Below are 21718 nucleotides of genomic sequence, written 5' to 3' on the forward strand. Positions count from 1 at the left end.
TAATTTCTGTATTTTTTTTTTTTTAAGCAGAGATGGGGTTTCATCATGTTGGCCAGGCTGGTCTTGAACTCCTGACCTCAGGTGATCCTCCCACCTCGGCCTCCCAGAGTGCTGGGATTACAGGTGTGAGCCACCACGCCTGGCTGCTGCCTGTCCTTTTGTATGAAAAGGCACCATTTTGGCTATCAAAGATGGTTTGTGGGTTGGACAAGAAATGTAGGGGAGTCAATGGATGGGAAGCGAAAGTGGGAGCCTCGTCATTTTAACGAGATTTGTAACTAAAAAAGCAACACCTCTCTGCAGCTGCCCTTGTGGACAAGGGAGGGGAGGGGTCAGGAGGCTGAGGAGGAACAGCCAGGACAGCCTCTCCTGCTGCATGGAATCTTCCATCCACTCGGTGACTGTGACTACGTATTTCTGGTTGCACAGGAAGCGCACTGACCTATTCTGGTTTGGTATCAACACAATAACAGAGGTAATCTTAAAATAGTTTTTCTGCCTTTGGAATAAAACCTTTTGCATTGAACAGAATCTAGGAGAAGAGGTTAATTGAGAGTTGACTCACAGTCTTAGATTTGCAGAAAAGAGGGTCAGGTGGAGCCCTTCTGCAGGAGTTATTTACCTCAAAGCTTCAACCTCTCCACCCTGTGGATTAAGCTGCTCAAGGCTGAGCCCTGCCCTGGCTCAGTCCTGGTACCCAGGAAATGCGACCGTTGGTCCTACCCACACAGAGAGTTATAATCTATGAGTATATCATGAAAAAGGAATTCAGTCCAATATTTTGGAGACTCCTACTTTGACATCCCCTCCTTCCCTGGGCAGGGAAGATGATCTTTTCAGCAACGGGATCTGCTGGAGTTTTAGAATTTGATTGGGTTCAACTAAAAACAAAACAAATAACACCAGCCATTGTTCTGGGAACTGTGTACACAAAGATAAATAAGACTTTGTGTGGTCATAGGAGTCTCAGTCTAGAAGGAAAACGTGAAAATAATCACAGTGAGGGTGTGAGCATTGGTGAAAGAACACCAATGTTCTTACTTTGCTCATTCATTCGTTTGGCAAATGTTAATTGTCTACTGTGTGCCAGGCACCTTGCTAGTGTCGGGGGGATGCCATGTCCCATGACAGATACAGCCCTTGCCATCATGAAGCTTATAGTGAGCAAGTAGACGTTGAGCAAATAACATAATACATCTTTGATTTGCATTTGTGACAGAGGTGTTGAAAGACGTACAGGAAGCTATGAGAGTTTAATATCAGAGAACTTGTGAGCTTAGATAGTTCCCCGAAGTTGGCTTCCCCACAACCTCCTGTCTGTCCTCCCCTCAGCCTGATGTGTGCAACAGCCTCCTCCTCCACCAGATTCTGACCTTGGACCTCGCTGATTCCCCAGGTCCAGGCTCTCTGCCTCTGGAGTGCAGCTTGCCACACCTGCAAAGCAAGCCCAGGGCACCTCTGCCTGATGCGCGGCTGAAACATCTGGGCTTGGCAGGATAGGAAGACGCAGGGAACAGGGCTCCAGACTGGACACCGGTCCTCCATCTAGCTTTGTCGCAAAGTAGCCATGTGGTCTGGATTCCCCCCACACATCCTGTTCCCTTCAGTCCCCAGGCTCTCCCTACCCACCTCTGCTTGCCCCCACATCCTCTGCATACTATGAGGAAGCACCACCCACAGCCTCTGGAAGCAGGATGCTTGGCTTCAGATCCTACCAACTTGGGCACATCACTTTACCTCTGTGTGCCTCAGTTTCCTCCTCTATAAAATGGGCACAACACCAGCACCTAGCACTCAGGGTGGTTGTGACGATTAAGTGTGTTAATGCAAGAGCACCTCACACATGGGCCCATGGTACATGCCATGTAAGTGCCAGCTGCTCTGCTCATTCCATGTATCATTTTCCCACCAAATCGATGTGATTTCAAAGGAAGGGCACAGAGACTCATGCCGTATTACCTGCAACATTTAGCGTCCACACCCTTGGTTCTCAAACTTGAGCATGCAACAGCGTCACCCGGAGGGCTTGCTGGAGCACAGCCTGCTGGGCCCCTTCCAGAGCTTCTGATTGTGCAGGTCTGGGGCGGGGCCTGAGAATGTGCATTTCTAACAAGTTCCCAGATGCTGCTGCTGGTCCAGGGACACTTTGAGAACCACTGGACTAATTTACTACTCAGATTGTATTGGCATCCATCTAGAAATGAACACATATTTGAGCACCTACAATGTGCCCACTACTGTATTAGGAGCGTTCGCATATTTCATTTTATTTTCACCAGAAAGCAGCAAAATGGGCCTCATTCTGCCCATTTTCCACCGAAGTTACCAATGCTCAGAGAAGCTACGTGACTTTCCTGAAGTCCTGCGACTTGAACTCTGACCTCTGGGTGTCAGTTTCAGTTGTCTACTTTTCCATTGCTTTTTGAACCTAGTTTTGGGATAGAAACAGTACCAGGGGAACCTGCAGAGGAGGAAGGAGCCCTTGGGAAAAGGTTTCTCCTAGGTGATCAGAGGTCTGCATGTGTCTGATGTTTATTGCGGAGATGCCAGAAATCCACTGAATTAGGAGACCCAGAGGGGCTGCACCTTGAGCCACAGCTCCTGCCCAGTACATGGCTCTCTAGGGCCACAAAGAGGACACCCAGAGCTCAATCTGGGCAGCTGCCTGTGGCTCGTGAGTGGCACCCCCATGGTTTGAGACCCCCACCCCAGCGGAATGAGCTGGGCTGTCTCTCCACCTCTCCTCCATTCCCTGCACTTTCTCCCACAGCCTGGAAAACAGGTGCTGCCCATTAACAGGGGAACAGCGCCAATCAGGAGGAAACACTCCGCATTAAGCCCTTGACACATGCCACAATTTTGACAAATAAGACACAAAAGCAGGAGGTGCCAGGAGCCCCAGAGTTCAGGCCTAGCTGCTGGCATGAAAGAAGGAGGGCAGGAGTGGAGGCTTTGGCTGAGAGGACCTGGGCATGGGGAAGGGGAGCTGGGAGGGGGCCCACCAGGTGCCACTCCTTACAGCCTTTCATCTGCCTGGGAGCCCGGAGATAGACGCTGCATGAGCCAGGCCTGAGCCAGCAGAACTGTTGGCCTGGAGAGAGGATGCAGAGCGCTGGCGAACCCCAACCTTACCGCCACTTCTTAACCTCACTGCAGGGTTCCAAGACTCTCCCCATTCCAAATGCAAAGAGCCTCCAGGATGCTGATTTGCATGTGATTTGCATGCTGGATCTGAGGTCCCTGCCTCTCCTCCCTTCCCCTGTCTCCAGTTCCTTTCTCTGCAGGGTTGAGCTCCAGCAGGTTGACAACTAACCTGGGAGAAAGGAGTGGCTTCCTTTCCTATGCTGGGGACTTGTGACCCCCCTTTGTACAGTACAGCGAGGCTGAGGGAGCAGAGGGAAGAGGTGACAGGACCACAGCTCTACAGAGTGGCTCCTTCCGGGGATTTCAATGCCTATGAGGAAGGATACTCAGCTGTCCCCTGGCGATCTGGTTAAAATGCAGATTCCAGCTCCTCAGGTCTGGAGTAAGACCCAGATCCAGCATTTCTAACAAGATCCCAAATGATGCTGCCTCCCAGGCTACACTTGAGTAGCAAGGGTGTAGGGCTGTGGGCATGTGGGAATCCCCTGGGGGCCTTCCACACCGACACTGGGTTCCACCCCAGAGATTCCGATATAATGGTCCAGCCTTGGGCACCAGGAGATTCTAACATGCGACTTGAGCTCCACTGTGGGACACCTGTACCCGTGTGTAGAACAAAGTGATTGTAATGACACTGACCTCCTGTGAGGAGAAGAAGAGACGGAAAACTCATTAGAGGATAAACACCGGCCGTTCATTCAGCCGTTAGAGAACTAGACCACCAAAGGAGATGCCGCTTGCTCCTCGCACTCCACACACGCTCCAGGTCATTTACCAGAGAGCAGGAACAGGCCACTGGACTGTCAGTTCCAGGAGGAAGGGTCAACGATGGCTTTGTTCATGGATACACCTAGTGCCCAGCATCTGCAACATGGTAGGGGTGGGACGGGGGGATGACGGACAGGGGGCACCGCAGGAATGGATGCTGGCCAGTGATGGGGAGAGCACTGCATCCTCATCTCCAGCCTGCCATATTTCCCATCAGGAGGGGATCTTTTCTGTGACTCCAGAAGGGATTTGGGAGGACTTATTCCTTGTGAAAAACATTGTCACACCCTCGTTAATCAAGCTTTCTTCCTTGGCAGAGAGGATGGAGAGGAAGAGGAAACTTTCATTCCACAGAAGGGCATCTGCCAATTTCCCACTTGGGGACGAGATTGAAATAGCTTTTTCAGATCCTCTAGTTAAGCTGACACATGTGGACCCTTCAATCCTCCACTGGGTTCCCTCCCAGGAGCAGTTATCTCGGCTCCAGCAGAACGGCTCTATCTCACCGCAGCCTGCCAGCTGTCTCGCTTCACAACAGAGAGAGGCTGGGGCCCCAAAGACACTTCTGGTGCAAATAGCATCGGAGAAGCAGACGCTGGAGCACTGGGGAGGGGAGGGAAGGGCGGCCAGGTCAGCTGGGCCACCCTTCATTCACATGGTCAGCCAGTGCCTAGGAGCTGTGAGGTCTTGGGGGGCCACGTGGAGCTGCAGCCGGATAACAGGGCCAGGGCTGAGAGTGATCTGAAGATGACAGAGCTAAAAAAGCATCACTTTAAGGTGAGGAAGGTAAATGCCACTTCTGGGCCGGCACCGTTCCCCAGGCTGGGAATGAGATAATGAATTATTACCCAAGGAAATGAAACCGCTAATAAAATCAAAAGCAAAGCTAGGGGAGGTTAAACTCCATTTTTAAAAAGGCGCTGGTGATTTATAGAGTGCCCTCTCTCCTTGCCTCCTAGGGCACCAGCAGCTCCCCCTGTCCCTCCCTCTCTTCCCCACCTGCTGGCCCCTGGCCCTCTGGACATACAGATCTTGGCCTCTCTGCCAGCTCTCCCCAGCCTCTGGCTGTTCTTTTTTCTCCATCCCCCTAGTGAGCCACTTCCACCCTCAATGGGAATTTAAAGGCTTGATTTGTGCTGAAATTTGGGCCAATTGATTGCAGGAGCTCAGTCCCCAAGGAATGGCTACGAGGAAATCCATTTTCCTTAGGAGCCCATTTCGACCTTTGAGCCAGCAAATTACAAGTAGAACCAGCCCCAGAATGGCAATCAGGTTTTGGAGGCTGGCGCTGGGCAGGTGTGGCTCATGCAGTGAGTGACTAATTGATGGGGCCTTCGAGCGGGAACCTGGCCCTCTCCTGATTCAGGGAAGCTCACTGGCTACAACATTTTCCTTCTCGCTGTGTCTGCTCTAATCCCTAGCAAGCTCCATTTCTGAAACCCTGGCCCCCTCGGTCTTGGCTCCCCTCCTTCCCTGCCTGAAGCCATCAAGCCCCTGCTGTCTGACCTCATTGCCCGTTTCCGTGGTGATGGCCCTGTGATGTCACTGGTGGTGGCCTGTGAGCCTTCAGGTGGGTAGGATGACAGCAGCAGGTGCCCAGGAGGAGGGGAGGAACAAAGATCTTGTTTTTGTGCCATCATCCCTGATACATAATGAAAACCCAGGGTAGGGATGGGGTGGGAATGGAGTGGGGAGATCTGACTCTGCAGCCATCCCTCACCACTCCTGCTTGGACATCGCCAGGCACAGCTAGAGAAGGCAGAAAAAGTTCCTCCAACCCCTTCCCCAGGCACCTATGCAGGCTCCACACTCCTGCCTGAACAGCTATGATTTTAAAAGCCATCGAGTCATGAAGAGAAGTGTGCCAGTGTGTGCCGGACTCAGTTTCCCCTGTGCACCATTTTCCCCAGTCAGCCCTGCACCTTCCAAGAAGTATGACCCGAAGGCACACCCTAGTCAGCTCAGGCCCCACATTCCTGCAAAAATCAGGCTCCAGGGCTCCCTCATCGCAGCATGGGTTCTGCAGGAAGCCCCAGTGCCAAGTGGCTTTCAAAACTAGCCTCAGCTAGCAACGTGGCGGCTATTTCAGCGACCGACAAAAGCAGCTCCCCCAGCCTCCCTTGGTGTTTGTGGTCCCTTTTGTTCCAGCCAGGCACCATGAGGAAAATGCAGCATCCGTTTGGAAACAAAGGCTCGGGCAGGCTCTCTCCAGTCTGAAAAGCCCACTTTCACTTGAGTTTCAGGTAATTTGCTGTGCAGCCTGAATTCGTTAGACAAATTAGGCTCACTTGGACTTCAGGTGTCTCAATTACCTGGGTGATTTGCATGTTTATGAGTGAAGGGGACTGCACAGTAGCAGAAAGCAAATTTGAAATCCTGACTTTGGGAGCCCTGGAGCCCCTCCGCTGCACCTTCACTTTCCCTACCAGAAAGGAGGAAGGACAGGGTAGCTCCCCAGCAAGCGGATCAGCGGATGTCACATAACCACAGGGCAGTCATCAGGGAGCACGACCCCTCCCCCAGGGCCACGCAGGCCTTAGTTTCTCCTTCTGGATCTGCCAGCAAAACAAAGGTAACTGCGTAAGAACAGCTTCCAAAGGTGGAAGAAGAAAGTGAGAAAATCTATATTATTGATCGTTCATACCTAAGGAAAAGAGGCAAGAGGCTTCCCATAGCACAGCTGGGAGGTGAAGAGTTAATCCTATAATCTAGTCTGCCAGGGAGCAAGGCAAGGACTGGAGCTATTTTCAACCCGAAGTGTGCATGCAGAATGCTTGATGCTTGGGGGGAGGAGCTGGAAAGCCTGAGACCATTTGAAAGCATTAATTGAGTACCCAGGGTATATAGACCCTATTCTCAGGCCATGCTGGAATTCCAAAGGACAAGGGGGCTGTCTCCTGTCTTCTATTAGAGCATGGACCACCTTCCCCCACTTTCAATTTCTTCTCTGTGCCCACTCCCCCTCCCCAGGCCACAGCTCCTTCCTGGGCTCCGTGAAGTACCTACAGATGCCTGATGACCTTTTTAGAGTTGGCCCAATTACTCAACTGAAACAGCTTAAGCATTGCAAATTCACACACGCAGACTCTGCTAGTTGTCTGAGTAAGAGCTAGAGCGCTGGGCCCTGGCTGTATATTGGACTCACCTGGAGAATGTTTTAAATGATTGGAACCTGAGTCCCACCCCCAGAGAGTATGATTTAATTGGTATTGGATGCAGTGGCATTTTTTAAAAGCTCCTCTGGTGATTTAAACATGCCACAAAGCCTGAGAGCCCCTGAGCTGGAGGATTTGGGATTTTTGAATTGTTTAATGATGAGTCATTGGGCTGAAATTGATCAAGTGTGATGGGATCAAGACAGGCTTAGATTCTATGCACCTGGTGGGCTGCTAGCTTCAAACAAAATAGTGATGTAAGGTTTTCATATGAGTGTGATTGTAATGGATCTACATAAGAGTTGGTATGAGTATAGATTTGCCTGGAGTAAAGTCTTCACTAAACTGGCATTAGTTGAAGGAAGAGGTGGCAGGAAGAATTGATATTTCTTGAGTATCTGTTGCGTGCCAGGAACTGTGCTTGGAAGACTATACTGATATTTCATTTATTGTTTCCAACCACATGGCAAATGAGCATTACTCCTATTTTACAGATGAGGAAACTGAGACTCAGAAAGGATAAGTGTATTGAGTTTTGGGAGACAATTTTCTGAGGGCCCCTCACATTTCTATGTGTCTTGCAAACAGAGACACTGACTGCCTTTGTCTGAACTATCCTTATAAGGATGCTTGCCTGGGGAACAGCTTTGGAAAATACAATATCTTCCTCTGGAGCAAAGGGTAGGCATGCTTACTGTCCATTATAAAAGATTCCGATTCCTTAAGCTCAGGATTCCTCTTTTGGAACACAGTCCACTGTGTGAGCAGGTATCGCCTAGGGCCCTCTTTGTGCTGCCTTATGGAAACCATGGCCTGGAGAATTGGCACAAAACGCTAATACTCTGGCTGCTACTATTGTGTAATAAACTGTCCTTTGTCTCTGATCCATGAGTCTCATGTCTTCCACCAGCATCCATGAAACTGTAGCAGGCCAGACTAACTTGTTAACTTGCAAATGGGGCAAGGTTTCAGACCCCACAAAGTTCTTGGCAATGTAATCTAAATCTGTTTTCCTCTAAAACCTGTGCATTTAAGAGATGGGTAAGCAAGAGGAGATATTAAAACACAACAAAACACTCTCCGTCAATGACCACTTTCTCTCTAGATATAAAATAATATAAATTAGTTCCCTTTCTCCTTTCTATGAGATAAATAAACAGATTCATTCTGTATCAAGAGTTAAAAGAAGTACAACACTTGGGCACCATGACGTGCCCTCTGGGTTCCAGGTTCCATGTGATTTTCAGTTCTGAGCTAGTTCCTGTTTTCCCTCAAGGATGTTTCACTGGATCCCATCAACTGGCTCTCGGCCTTGATAAGAAAATCTGGGTCTAGCCTCGCCTCAACACCCATACCCCACTCACTCTGTAGCTGTTAGAAGCCTATTACCCGCTTGACCTACTTATCTTTCAAATAGAAGAGAAATGATCTTTCTTCGGGTGCTAATGCTACCGGCCTGCATGACCCTTCATTTGTGACCATTCCTCTTTGAGACCAGAATTTTCAAAAGACTGATTATAATCACAGTCTCATTCTCAATATTTGCAAAAGGCCTTTCCTAACACAGTTCTTTAAAACCAGCTAAGTTACTAGGTAAGTCAATTTCGAAAGGATGGCTTCGTTTCAGTGCTAATTAGCTTCTCTTCTGATGGATGAGAAGTTTACATGCAATGATTTCTAGTAGCAGGTTCGTATAATTTTTCACTGTTAATTATTAAAAATTATTAAACATAATACTCTTTAGGTGCCAGAAACTTTTAAAGGTGCTTTATAAAGTATCCTAAATCTACTCAACAACCCTAAAAGTGAAGTATTTTCACTCAAAGAAGCTGAGATTTCAAGGTTGAATATCTTGCATGCACAGCTAGTAAGTGGCAGAGCTGGAACCCAAGGTCACATCTGTCCAGCCCCCAAAGCCAGACCCTTCTAATAACCAACTGCCCCCTTTTTAAAACAGCTTTATTGAGATATAATACACATACTCTACAATTCGCCCATTTAAAACGTACGATTCAATGGGCTTAGTAAGTCCTCAGATATGTGCAACCATTGCCACAGTCAATTTTAGAACATTTTCCTCACGCTCAAAAGAAACCCTGTAGACTTTAGTTATCACCCTCCATCACTCCTCCTCCCCAGCCCCAACCAACTGCCTTTTATAAAGTCTCTTTCTAAAAAAGCCAACGCGTTTTCTTCTCTCTGTATTAAATATTGCAGTATATTCGTATTCATTTATAAATGGGTTGCCTTTCCAGGTTACTGAGAGGTTAAGAATTGCCAAAAAAGACCTGTGCCTTCCCTCTGATATTCCCTGGGGTTAGTCCTTCTCTCCTCCTTCTGCCAAGAGACCACTGAGAAGTGCCTCAGAAGAGCTAAGGGCTGCCCCAGGTGGTTATGTGGGAGGTGAGTTTGGGTGTGAGTTGATGATGAAAGGGTTGGGGATCCCAGAAAACTTCTTCCAGCCTGGACTCAAGCCTTGTATCTCATGAACAGGGAAGAGACCATCTCCTTTCAGACACAGCTAGCCCTCCCAGAGAAGCCCCTCATTCTTCCTTCTATAGAGGCACCTTGGGGAAAGTTGACTTTGCCCGAGGAAGGCTTTGCCAGAGTGGCCTTGGGGTCAGTCAGACTTGGCAAAGAGTTTGGTGTGCAGATGTTTCCACTTGGTTTCCCCCAGAAGCTGACCCTGAAGGACATGAGTGCTTGGAGTTTGGGTTGGGAGGTATAGGGATCACTGGTGGGGTGGGGTGGGGAGGGCACTGGGAAGGGACACAAGAAGGGGAAGGTGGCCACTGAAGGGCGGGCTCCTGAACCCACTGCCCCAGCAGGAAACCAGCTCTTACTCTCCGAGTCAACTCTAGGAAACTCTGTAAAACACCCAGCTCAGAGTTACCCCTCCCCCTGTCCAGGGATACAGACACTGGGTGTGGAAAACACCAACTCCCAGCAGGCTCTGGTAGAGGCTCCTCCAAGGGGTGCAAATTCCTTAGCTGTCCTGGCAAGCTACGCACATGTGGGCAGAGCAGCCTCTGCAGTTTTGGATAAAGTTCTCAGGCAGAGAAATAGACACTGGTAGTGGGAGGTTGGCTGAGAGCACAAAATGGTCAGGCCTGGGGGATATGGCGGGGGGAATGACCAGAGCATCTGTGACAGCCTGGCCCCCATCTGAACCCCTGCATGTGCAGGTGCACCCACACCCCCTCCACACACACACACACACGCACACACACGTGCACACACACAGTGGGATAGGAATATGGCTGCAGTAGAGCACCTTCCTCCACCCCTGGGCTCCCCTCTTGCTCTCTGTCCATGGTCAGGGTGCTCCTTTGCATGGTAATGAAGTTCATTAAATGAGGTTTATTAGGAACCAGCTAGTAAAGGTCTACGTCTTTTCCGCCGAAGCTGGAGAATTTCCCAAAAAGCTTCATGAAGAGCTTGAAACCTCAGAAGAGATCCCTTGGGGATGGGAGTTGCTCCAGGACAGAAGCAGCAGTAAGCTCCACCCACCCGTCTGGGGACACACAGGAGGCGTTTGATGAACAAAGCTTGTTAGAGAGCTGGCTTTCTTTTGAGCTGCAGCCTGACCAGCCTCCCCTGCACAGGCCCTAGAGGCTCAGCGGCTGGAGGGCAGCCTGGAAGTGCTGTCCATGCCCAAGGGTCTGAGCTGGGAAGGCCGATCACCTTCCTTGGTTCAACCTCTGAAAGCTGAGAGCACCTGGGGCTCCTCTCTTTCAGGAATGGAATGGAACTCTGCAGTTTTGGGCAGCCCAAGGCCATGTCTACTTCATTGCTAGTTGGCAGAATATCCATTCATTCATTTCTTCACTCATTCATTCATCTATTATTCACTAACTTATTCATTTATTCATGATCTGTGAATCAGGGATTACAGGAGTCATGAAACACAATAATTGGAATATGTAAACCCTTCACCTTGCTTCAGAGGCTTAAGAGCACACATGAATCTAAGGTAGTCTAGAATCCCTGGCGCACCTCCTCAGCAGCCCCAGCCTCTGGCTCCAGCTCTGTGCACATGTAGGATCATGTCTTGGCTATGCCAGTGGGCTGTAAACACCATTAGGAGAGGACACAGGTCCTGTTCACCACCACATCCTCATAACCTAGCATTGTCCTTGGCACACAGGAGGTAGTAAATACCTGTGAATGAATGGATGGATATGTGCCTTTGAGTAAAAGGCTAATTCTTGTACATATTTTTAATGCATTCCTATATGTGTTTGGATATCTGTACATGTTTATGTATATGTCAGAGTTTTTGTATGGTTATATAAGTGTGTGCATCTGTGTGTCATGTATGTATGTGAGAGAGAGTTCTTAATAGACATGGGTTTTCTTTCACAATATTTCAAGAGAATGAACATTTTTGCTTCCTGGTATCTGACTTTGTAAGTCCAATCTGCATTTTCCACACATGTACAGCTCTCCAGACTTTCAAATATTTATACTCCTATATTTAAAATCTGTGAAATGTCTCTCTCTCACCCCTTATGCGCTTGTACACTCTCTCCTCTCTCTTCTCTTTCTCTGTCTGCCCTCAGCCCTCCCCTCCACCTCATTTCCTCTTTGTCCCCAGATATAGACATACATATGGGTGAATACTCCCAAACTAAGCCACACTTTTCACTTCCGAGTTGGAGATATGGAGGGATACACAGGAGCCATCAACCCGGCCTATGACAAATCTCTAATGATAAGCCCAGCCAGGGAGGGGAGCAGCAGCTTTGGGGCCTGTGCCCCAAACCTCTGTGCCCCTTGAAGAGAGGACCTGCCCCGGGAGAAGTTTCCTCGGGCTGCAGCAGAGCTTGGAAGGAGGAGGAACTAATTGATGTTTGCCCAGGGCTTCAGAGACATGCACTGAGTAAACATCAGCATTGCCTGGGTTTAGGCGGCTTAGGGTCTTATCTCTGGGAGGTTATAATGTCTTATGATGCTGACCAAGAGGAGAGGAATCCCCCCAGGATTTTTCGACCTGAGATAGTCTGTGGACCTTCTCTGTCCCATACCCTATGGCCAAGCCATGAACCACCCACCTCTCAGTGACCAGTTAAAAAAGACCTCACGCCCCTCCGTGCTTTTTTTTTCTTTTGAGACAGGGTCTTGCTCTGTCACCCAGGCTGGAGTACAATGGTGCCATCATAGCTCACTGCAGCCTCTACCTCCTAGGCTCAAGCAATCCTTCCACCCCAGCCTCCCAAGTACCTGGGACTACAGGTACACACCACCATGCCCAGCTATTTTTTGTATTTTTTATGGAGGTGGGGTTTTGCCATGTTGCCCAGGCTGGTCTTGAACTCCTGAGCTCATGTGATCCACCCGCCTCAGCCTCTTAAAATCTTGGGATTACAGGCGTGAGCCACCATGCCTGGCCTCCCTCTGTGCTTCTGCGATTCCCTCTACCCCAAACGCTTCCACTCTCCGTGTCTACCTGCTCATCTTTCGTGATTCAGCTTAAACATCTTTTCCTTCGAGGTCCCAGACTGAGACAGAGTCCCAAATTCTAAGCTCTGAGAGAAGCCTGCACCAACTTCTATGGCTATGGAAGAAGTTTCTCTATGGATGACCTATCTAGGTGTTGGGCTGTCCTGCTGAGTTTATAGAAAGTACAAACTGCTATATTGATCTTTGTACCAGAGCCCTTGCACATAGTTGGGCTGAAATGAACTTAGGGACCAAAAAGGGTAGGCCAAGGGTATAGCTGATGATGGTGAGAAGATAGGCAATGTGTTGATAAGGCACACTGATAAGTGATTTATAATATTCTCATGTTTCTCATAATATCTGTGAAGATGGGATTATCCCCATTGTACACATGGCAAAATTGAGGCTCAGAGAGCCCTGCAATGCATGACGGAGCTGAGAGTCAACCCAAGTGTGTCCAATTCCAAAGCCAGGGCTCTTGGTCACAGTGCTGTATGTGTGAAACCATAGCATATGCATATATTATTAATAAAAGAACAAGCAAGTTAGAAAACAAATTTTCCATCCATTAGCTGAGTCAAGGCTTGAGGATTTGGAGACTAAGCAACTCTCAAGAGAAAGTTCTGCTGGGACCCCTCCCTTGGTCTTCCCTTTCTGCCCCCTCTGATGCCCCCTTCATCCATCCCTGCCTGCCTTCTGGTCTGTCCCTGCAGCGTGAGTGCCAGACAGAAGCCTGTTCTGGTGTCCTGACATGCTACAATTATGCAGATTTACACAGCAAGCGTAAGGCCTTCTCCGCATGTATGGCTTCCCCATTCCCAACCAGACCATGACCTTCCTAAGGAAAGTGACCGAATTCCGCACTTCTCAAACCTTGCGGAGGGGCAGGGAGATGGTAAGTGACTTTGGTTAGGTGCTACCACCTGTCAGGCCCGATGGAGGGGTCCTTCCATGAGTTTTTTTTAAGATTTGGGCTCTTTGAGGTGTGTTATCCCCATTTTACACAGGAGAGCAGCCCTGAGGCTCACAGAAATTAGTTTCCTTGTCCAAGATCACCCAAGTCGTACGATTAACCTTAGAAAAGCTTTCTGCCTTTCTTGGGATGAATATTTTGAGCTAGGAAGGAAGTAACCGTTTCCTGTCTTTGTAATCTGAGAGGAACTAATTGGCGTTTTCCCAGGGCTTCAGAGAGAGTCACAGGTGGGTTTCTGGAGGCTGGGGGTCTTATTTCTGAAAAGTTATAATGTCTTTACATGCAAACCAGGAGGCCAAGGCATCCCTCACTGAGGTTTTTCCTGGTTGAGACACAAAAACCTGTGGACCTCTGCATCCTGACCCTGTATCTGAGCCATGACTCACTGGCCAGGGAAGATCTACTGAGACCAGTACCAATAATGGAGCCCAATTGATTAGAACCTTGAGAAGCCCTAAGTGGAGTGAGAAACATTTGACTTCCAATGGGAAATCCAGATGCTTAGGGTATCATTCAAAATACCATGGTGGGCTCCTCAAAGGCATGACCTCAGCTCTTGTTTCCTATCAGGGGATCAGTGATTGAGCAAGGCCAATAATGTCAATTCCACATTTGGGCTCTTATGGAGCTGGCCATTCCAGAGTCAGGTGTAGCAAAACAAAACCACACCCCTGAAAATGCAGTATTCTGAAGAATGGAAAATGGAAGGGGCAGTGAGGAGGAAGCCACCAGGACACCCGCAGCCCTGGGTTCGAGCTCCACCTTGCTCTCTGCCCTTCTCTACCCCGCACTGGGCCCTGGGGGTTGACCTGAATGGACCACAGCCTCTAGGGGAAGGTCCTTCCTTGCCTCCTCCAGCTTCTGGTGGCCCTGGGTGATCCTTGCCTTGTAGCTCCCTTTTCCCTGGAGCAGCTCCCAGGACTGCTGGCAGGTTCCTGGGGGCTTTGTGGAACAATGTAAGAATCCCTGGTAGAGATCAGTGTTTCTCAGCATTAGCTATGGATCAGAAATGGCTGCGGAGCTTTGGAAAAATACAGAGGCTGAAATCTCACCTGTACCCTGCGGCACAACCCACAAGGGAAAGGCCCCAGTGTCTGCTGGATTCCAGGTGACTCTGATGTCAGGCAGGGTTGAGAAACACTGACCCAAACATTCTGAGCTTTATCCCTGGGTTATATCAGATCGTTTCCAGGCCTTGCAACACCTGTTCACTGTGTTTACTCTAGAAACGATGGAGTTGGTGGTGTCTCCCACTATTTTAGTCTGTGTTCACCACACAGGTTTATTTTCTTAGACAATGAGAATTTTTGTAAATGATCATGTTTGTCTTTTGTATTGACTGCTTGGACCCACAGGCTTAAATGTGCAGTTTAATTTTAGCAATGACACAGGTCCTGTGGCTCCAACAGCTGCAGATAGCCTTTGCCTCTGATCTTAGTTTCCTCTATTTTCCTTGGTCTTAATTTTTTATTATACTTCACTGCTTCATGGAATTACACATCAGTACCAGGAATGGTTTAGGGAATAAAGTGGCATTTAAATTTATAAAGAACAGGCCAGGCATGGTGGCTCACACCTGTAATCCCAGCGCTTTGGGAGGCAGAAGCTGGCAGATCACTTGAAGTCAGAAGTTCGAGACCAGCCTGGCCAACATGTGTAAAACCCTGTCTCTACTAAAAATACAAAAATTAGTTAGACGTTGTGGTGGGTGCCTGTAATATTAATCCCAGCTACTCGGGAGGTGGAGGCAGGAGAATTGCTTGAACCTGGGAGGCAGAGGTCACAGTGAGCCAAGATGGAGCCACTGCACTCCAGCCTGGGTGACAGAGTGAGACTCCATCTCAAAAAAAAAAAAAAATTATGAAGAACAAAACGGAAGTGGTGTATGATGATAATGAAGCTTGTGTCTGCAGCCACAGGACACCAAGTGCAGGTTAAAGAGACCTCCTCTAGCTTTAGATTTCCTCATATGTGCCACCTCCTCCAGGAAGCCTTTCCTGATCATCTGAACCCGATGAATCACCTCATGATAAATGATCCTAACTCTTGTTCTCCATTAAAATGACTCGTTCAGCCCCAGTCTTCCTCACCAGACTGTGATTTTTGACATGAGCCAAAAGCATGCCTGTCTTTCTCCTGGGTGTAACCCCATTGCCCAGCACACGGCCTGCTGCAGCATAATCATCTGATTAATATTTATTGGACGAGCAAATGGAAATAGCCGCAAAACTCGACTGCTGGGTGAAATATACAAGAAATAAATATAAAGGCTGTGTGATAAGAAGGTGACTCACAGAGTGAGGAGAGAGAAGGAAAAAGAAAGGCAGGTGGGAGGGAAGAAAGGAGCAGCTGGTTGAAAAGAAGACAGAACGGGAGCTGGCAGCATCTGAGCAGCTATTTACCCAGATCCCAGTGAGAGTCTCTACAGACTGTGTCCCATTTTATCTTCACAACACTCTCGGAAGGCGAGCCGGCTACCCCCACTTTACAGATGAGGAGACTGAAGCTTGAGGCGTCTAAGCTGCCTGAAATTCATAAAGCCCAGGAGTAACTGAGTCAGATCTGAATCTGAGGGTCTGTGGCTTCAAAGCTGGGAGGCTGTCCCCTGCAGCACAGGGACAAATATCAGAATCCCAAGGTGGCCACACCTACTACTCATCCTGCCAGGGACCCTTCCACCTGCTCCACGAACAGGGTTCTCTTCGCAGAGGGTCTGTTTCTGTGGCTGACTGGGCGAGCAGGGATCAGCGGAAAAGGAGATGACGAGGCTTCAACTTTGGCACCCCTATTCAGTGAGAAGAATGGAGCACACAGATTATAAGAGGGCCAACTGGGAGACTGAGTAAGGAGGAAACACCTCCCATTTCACCTTGCCTGTGAGCTGAGGAGGTGGTAGGGGTTGGGCAGCTGCTGCTGCCATCCCTACCCTCCCAGCCTCCATCCACACCTCCTTCCAGAACTGCCTGCAGAGGAGCCAGCCAGGCTGGGCTTGAAGCTGTCAGGCCAGGAATGGCCAGGGGCCCAGAGAGGTGGGCACCAGCTGGGGCCTTGCTTCAGCAACACAGCCAGAGCTGTGCATACCAGGGCCAGCAGTGGCCATTTTTCCAAGCTGCAGTGGCTGCTGGGCCAGAGGCTGTCCCTGTGGATTCTTGCCACCTGCAATTCCCAGTCTTCATGGGTGGGAAGAAGGCTCATCTAGACACCCCAACCCAAGGAGTAGGGTAGTGCCAATGCGTGCCCCTGGGACAAGAGGACTTTATTTGCCCTCACCTGTGTCCTTTGATTTGGGGACTCTGGGGACCCTGGCCAAGATACATGTATGTGCTCCAAAGCCTTAGCTTCCCCTCTAGCCATTGGTCATCCAGAGCTTAATTCCTTATGTGAAAACAAAAATGCTAGCAAGAGAATAGAAGCCTTGGGGAAGTTGCCCAGAATAGAAAGGCTTTAAACCCCCAGAAAGCACTGAGCATTTCAAATCACTATCCTGAGTCAATTGGTGCCGAATCCTCTTTCAAGCTTTGAATCAACACTGTCCAGCTAGCACTGTTGACTCAGGAGGGTCCAAGGGTTGACCAGGGGAGAGATAGCTGTGTGTGGCCTGGGGTCAGAGCTCTCCAACCCTGCTTTCTGGAGCTCTTCCAACCTGGACTCCTGACTCAGGCTCTGCAGCAAATATTCTTGTTTTCGCTGATTTCTCTACATGTGAAGAATCTGAGTGGTTTGGATCCCAACCATTTAGATGGATGACTGGACTTACAGCCCTCCTGGACCCTTGCCAACTATGATTCAGCCATTCTTCCTACCCCAAAGGGAGCCGAGCAACAAATGATATACTGCAGTTTTTGCCTGATAGATGCAATTTACACATCAGCAAAAGCTTCCCAACAGGAAGGTCTGACATGGACGATGGTGAGCAGCATTCCCTGGGCCTGGCATACTGGCTCATGCCTGTAATCTCAGTGCTTTTGTGGGGGGGCCGAGGCAGGTGGATCACTTGAGCCCAGGAGTTCTGGAACAGCCTGAGCAACATAGCAAGACCCTATCTCTACAAAAAAAAAAAAAAAAAAGAAAAGAAAAGAAAAGAAAGAAAAAGAAAAAAAAGGACAGCATTCCACTTATTCTCAAGAGGTATTTAAATTCTGAAGAATTTATCATCACCTTGCACAAAGAATGGAACCAGGAGTATCCATGTTTCTTCTGTGCCCTTGAATTCTCCAGTGACTTCATCTTTAGCTAAAATCTCAGCAAAATGTGGAGGAATGGCTACTCCTGAGCAGTTTTCTCTTGGCTCCCTGGGATCATGTAGCAGAGGTCTGGCTTGGTCAGAAATACTGTCCTTTCCAGAGATATGGCCAATAGGCAATAGCGAGGGGGAGGGAGAGAGAGAGGATAGGGCTGAAGGGGGTTATTACTATAGAGCCAGAGGGTCACATGTCCCTATTCAATTCCACACAAGAAGGCTCAGCAATAATCACCAACCCACTTGCTTCCCTACAAGGTAACCATGTCACAACCAGTTCCTCCCAGAGGATTCAACATCACTGCTCATCTCCTCAGACGAATCAAGAGGATTGGTCATTGGGAAGTCATCCTGAGTTGTGACCACTCTCTGGAACCCAGAACTTCCTGCTTCACATGGACTGGATGAATGTCTAGGGGCACAGCTGTTTCTAGACACCTGGTTTGTCTTCAGAATCTCAAATCTTAAAGGCTTTCTGGTCCAACCATCCAATGCATGGTGAGGCCCCTTCTGGATTGCCCCTGCCTGCAGCATCCTGGTGTGTGCCTACATATTTCCAGGGACAGCCAGGAAGATTCCATGCAATTATGTGTTCCCTGTTCCAGGGGAGCCCACAGCTTGATCAGGGGACAGACTTTATCTTCCATCAACTCAAGAACTAAGACTCAAATTAAAAAAATGCAAGGCTGGGGGCCAGGTGCGGTGGCTTAAGCCTGTAATCCCAGCACTTTGGGAGGCTGAAGCAGGCATATCACCTGGCCTCAGGAGTTCAAGAAAAGCCTGGGCAACATGGTGAAACCCTATCTGCACCAAAAATACAAAAAATTAGCCGGGTGTGGTGGCGTGTGCCTGTGGTCCCAGTTACTTGGGAGGCTGAGATGGGAGGATCACTTGAACCTGGGAGGCAGATGTTGCAGTGAGCTGAGATTGTGCCACTGCACTCCAACCTGGATGACAAACTGAGACCCCATCTCAAAAAAAAAAAATAAATAAATAAGGGGATCTGAAAAGGCTCTGTACTGTATGCATCCTACTATCTGACATTCTGCACAAGGCAAAACTATGAAGACAGTGAAAAAAAAAGATCAGTGGTTTCAGAGGTGGGGAGGAGGGATGGATACGTGGAGCATAGAGGATTTTTAGGGCAGTAAAGCTTTTCCAGATGGTATTGTCATGTGGATACATGCCACACCTTTGTCCTGAACCACAGAATGTACAAAACCAAGAGTGAACCCTAAATGTAAACTGTGAAATTTAATAATAATGCGTCAACATTGGCTCATCCCTTGTAACCAACGTACCACACTAATGCACAATGCTAATAACAGGGGGTGCTGGAGTGGGAATAAAAGGGTCTACAGGAACTCTGTGTACCTTCCATTCAATTTTTCTGTAAACCTAAGACTGCTTAAATAATAAAGTCTATTAATTTTTTCTAAATTGCAGGATGAAGAAATAAAGAGAGGGTGAAATCATTCTGGGAAGTTTCCTTGAAAGGGGTGAGTCATAAAGAGGGTGTGGGTGCAGGTGAGAAGGAGGAAGATTACAGACTGCAGGGATGAGCAAATACCATTTCCCAGGATTTCCTGAAGTTTTTCTCCCTCCCAAAGCCCAAATCTGCCTCTTTTTGGGGCCCAGCGAGGACCCTGGAAGACAGAGATCCTAGAAAAAGCAGAGGGAAAAGAAGAGGAAGAGAACATAGAGAAACCGCCAGGGAACAGAACTCTTGGTCCAGGAGGCGCAAACCACAAGTGCAATTAGTCAAAAAAAACCCTGAAATTAAAAAATGATTCCAAGCTGAGGAGGGGAGTACATAAGTTACTGCAGCCCCAAGACATTTATGAATAATACAAATGCCGTGAGGTGCTGAGCCTGAGCACAGTTAATTAATATGTACAGGAGCAGAGATGCACTTGAAAAACAATAGTGCTGTTTCCCCCTCGCCAGAAGTAAAAATATTTCCAGAAAGACTGACACGTTTATTATTTTCTAACATAATTACCTTATTGTGGAGCATTTGTAATGGAACACATTAGAGACGCTAAGCACCTGCCTGCCTTCCCTTAATGCAGTTTGGTTCAGTGGTGCTGGGCACTGGAGGTGGGAGGAGGCTGGCAGGGTGGCAGCGGTGGGGGCGTCTCGGGAGATCTGTGCACACACATACTTGATGCCCTTTCTCTCTCCTTCCCCTACTCGCTTTCCTTAAACCAAGCAAACATCCTCTCCCTTCCTCCTTCCATTCCTCCCCTGCCTGCCTTACTGCCACCCACTTCTAGGGACCTCCGTGAGCTAGTGACAGCCTGAGGGGCAAAGCTGAGAGATTCAGGGTTCCCCGATGACTGGCTGAGAGAAAACGTCTGCAGAAGGAGGAAAAGCCGAAGCCACCCTCTGCCGGAGGAGGGAGAAGGGATGAGAGGGGACAGGCCTAGGGCTTAAATGTTCGCCCCAAGACCCAGAACAGCCTAGCACTTCAGCCTTTCTGCTATCCTTGTTTTGCAAGGATGTAGAGTGAGAATATTGATCTGGGAGGCTGGGACCCTAGGTTCTTGTCCTCACTCTTCTAGCCCAAAGACCAAAAGTCACTTTGTCTCTGAATCTCCATGTCCTCACCTGTAGAAGGGCACCAGTGGAGGACAGCTGGCCTGGCTGGCCTCCAACATCCCTGCTGCCCAATGTCCTGAGCACATCAGCCACTCAGCCAAGAGGTAAGCGTTGTCATCCTATCCAGCCTTTTCCCCCCACAGTTAAGAATGCCTCGCCCAACAGATAGATGCCCAATTTACTCTCTCCCGGGAGAGAAATGCCTGTCTTCTCCCTTCCACTCCCATTGGCTCCCTGCCGTGCCCAGCCTCCCTGCTCCTCCCATCGCCACACACATAATGGAATCCAGAAGGCGGGCGCCCATGCTGCCATGTGCATGGTATGCCATCCCTGGCCACGCCCACCTGGCCAGTCTCCATCCTTGGCACCCGCCGCTCCTCATCTTTTCTTCTTGCTCCTCTCCCTCTTGCCACCTTAAACACTGGCCCCCTCCAGCATTTTGCCCTTGGCCCTCCTCTCTTCCCATTTTCTGGGCCCTCCTACGGTTTGATTGCACAGATAAATTTTATAACTGTCTTTAAATCCCAACCCTTGCTTCTGAGCTCCAGAATTTGTAAATACAGCTGGCAGTGGGACATCTTTATCTACTTAAGAATCACTGTGCCCAAATGGAGCCCTTTATCTTCCCCACTAAACCTGCTTCTCCTCCTATTTTCTATTTCAGGGACTGGCATTCCCCTACTCTCATAATTCAGAAATCCAAGAGGCTTTCCAGAATCCCCTTTCTCTTTATATCTCATACTCATCTGGCCACAAAACTGATCTTATGCCCAAAATAGCCCAGGACTCTCTTTCCTGTCTTCACTGACACTGTCTTCCTTTCTTGAGCAGATTCATGGGGTAGTCTTTCATCTGTACATCCTCCCTACTGAGCTCGCCCAGAGGCTGGCACTTGGGTAAACGGCAGCAAATATTTACTGAATGAATAAGCCCCATCTCAGGCCGTTCCATTGTCCACATTGCTAGTGGTCCTCCTCCTAAAATCCAGAGATAATTATATCTTTGTCTTGCTTGAAAACCTCCATAACATGCCGTGACTTCCAGGATAGTTTCACCCCATGCTGCCTAATTTTACATGGTTTGTACACCCTCCAACACCATCTCCAGCAGGCACCCATGGCAATACCAGCTCCTGTGTCTCTAATCAAAGGCCCCATCTCATGCTTTTGTGCCTTGCATGTGTTGTCCCTGTTGCCTGGAGCATCATTCATCCGCCATCTGGTCAACCTCTATTGTAATCTAAGAATCACTATTCTGGTGATCTATCACTATGTAATGAATAACCCCAAACTTAGTGGCTTAAAACAACAATCATTTTATTACCATATCTTATAGTTCTGGGCTTGACTGGGCTCAGAACTGGGTTCTGTTCTTGTTCATGGTCTCTCATATGGT

At 48.8% G+C, this 21718-nt stretch overlaps 1 long non-coding RNA gene across 1 annotated transcript; it reads left to right on the top strand.

Moving 5' to 3' along the window:
• The first annotated feature begins 5605 nt into the window (after positions 1 to 5605).
• On the top strand, positions 5606 to 19523 carry LOC130540927 (uncharacterized). The gene is made up of 7 exons (XR_008954960.2): positions 5606 to 6599; positions 8812 to 8934; positions 9323 to 9470; positions 10473 to 10562; positions 13082 to 13404; positions 17981 to 18419; positions 19169 to 19523. It is a non-coding gene; the product is annotated as an uncharacterized LOC130540927 (long non-coding RNA).
• Positions 19524 to 21718: the final 2195 nt, after the last annotated feature.

This window comes from Pan paniscus, chromosome 19 (assembly GCF_029289425.2).
Source record: "Pan paniscus chromosome 19, NHGRI_mPanPan1-v2.0_pri, whole genome shotgun sequence".
Taxonomy (NCBI): domain Eukaryota; kingdom Metazoa; phylum Chordata; class Mammalia; order Primates; family Hominidae; genus Pan; species Pan paniscus.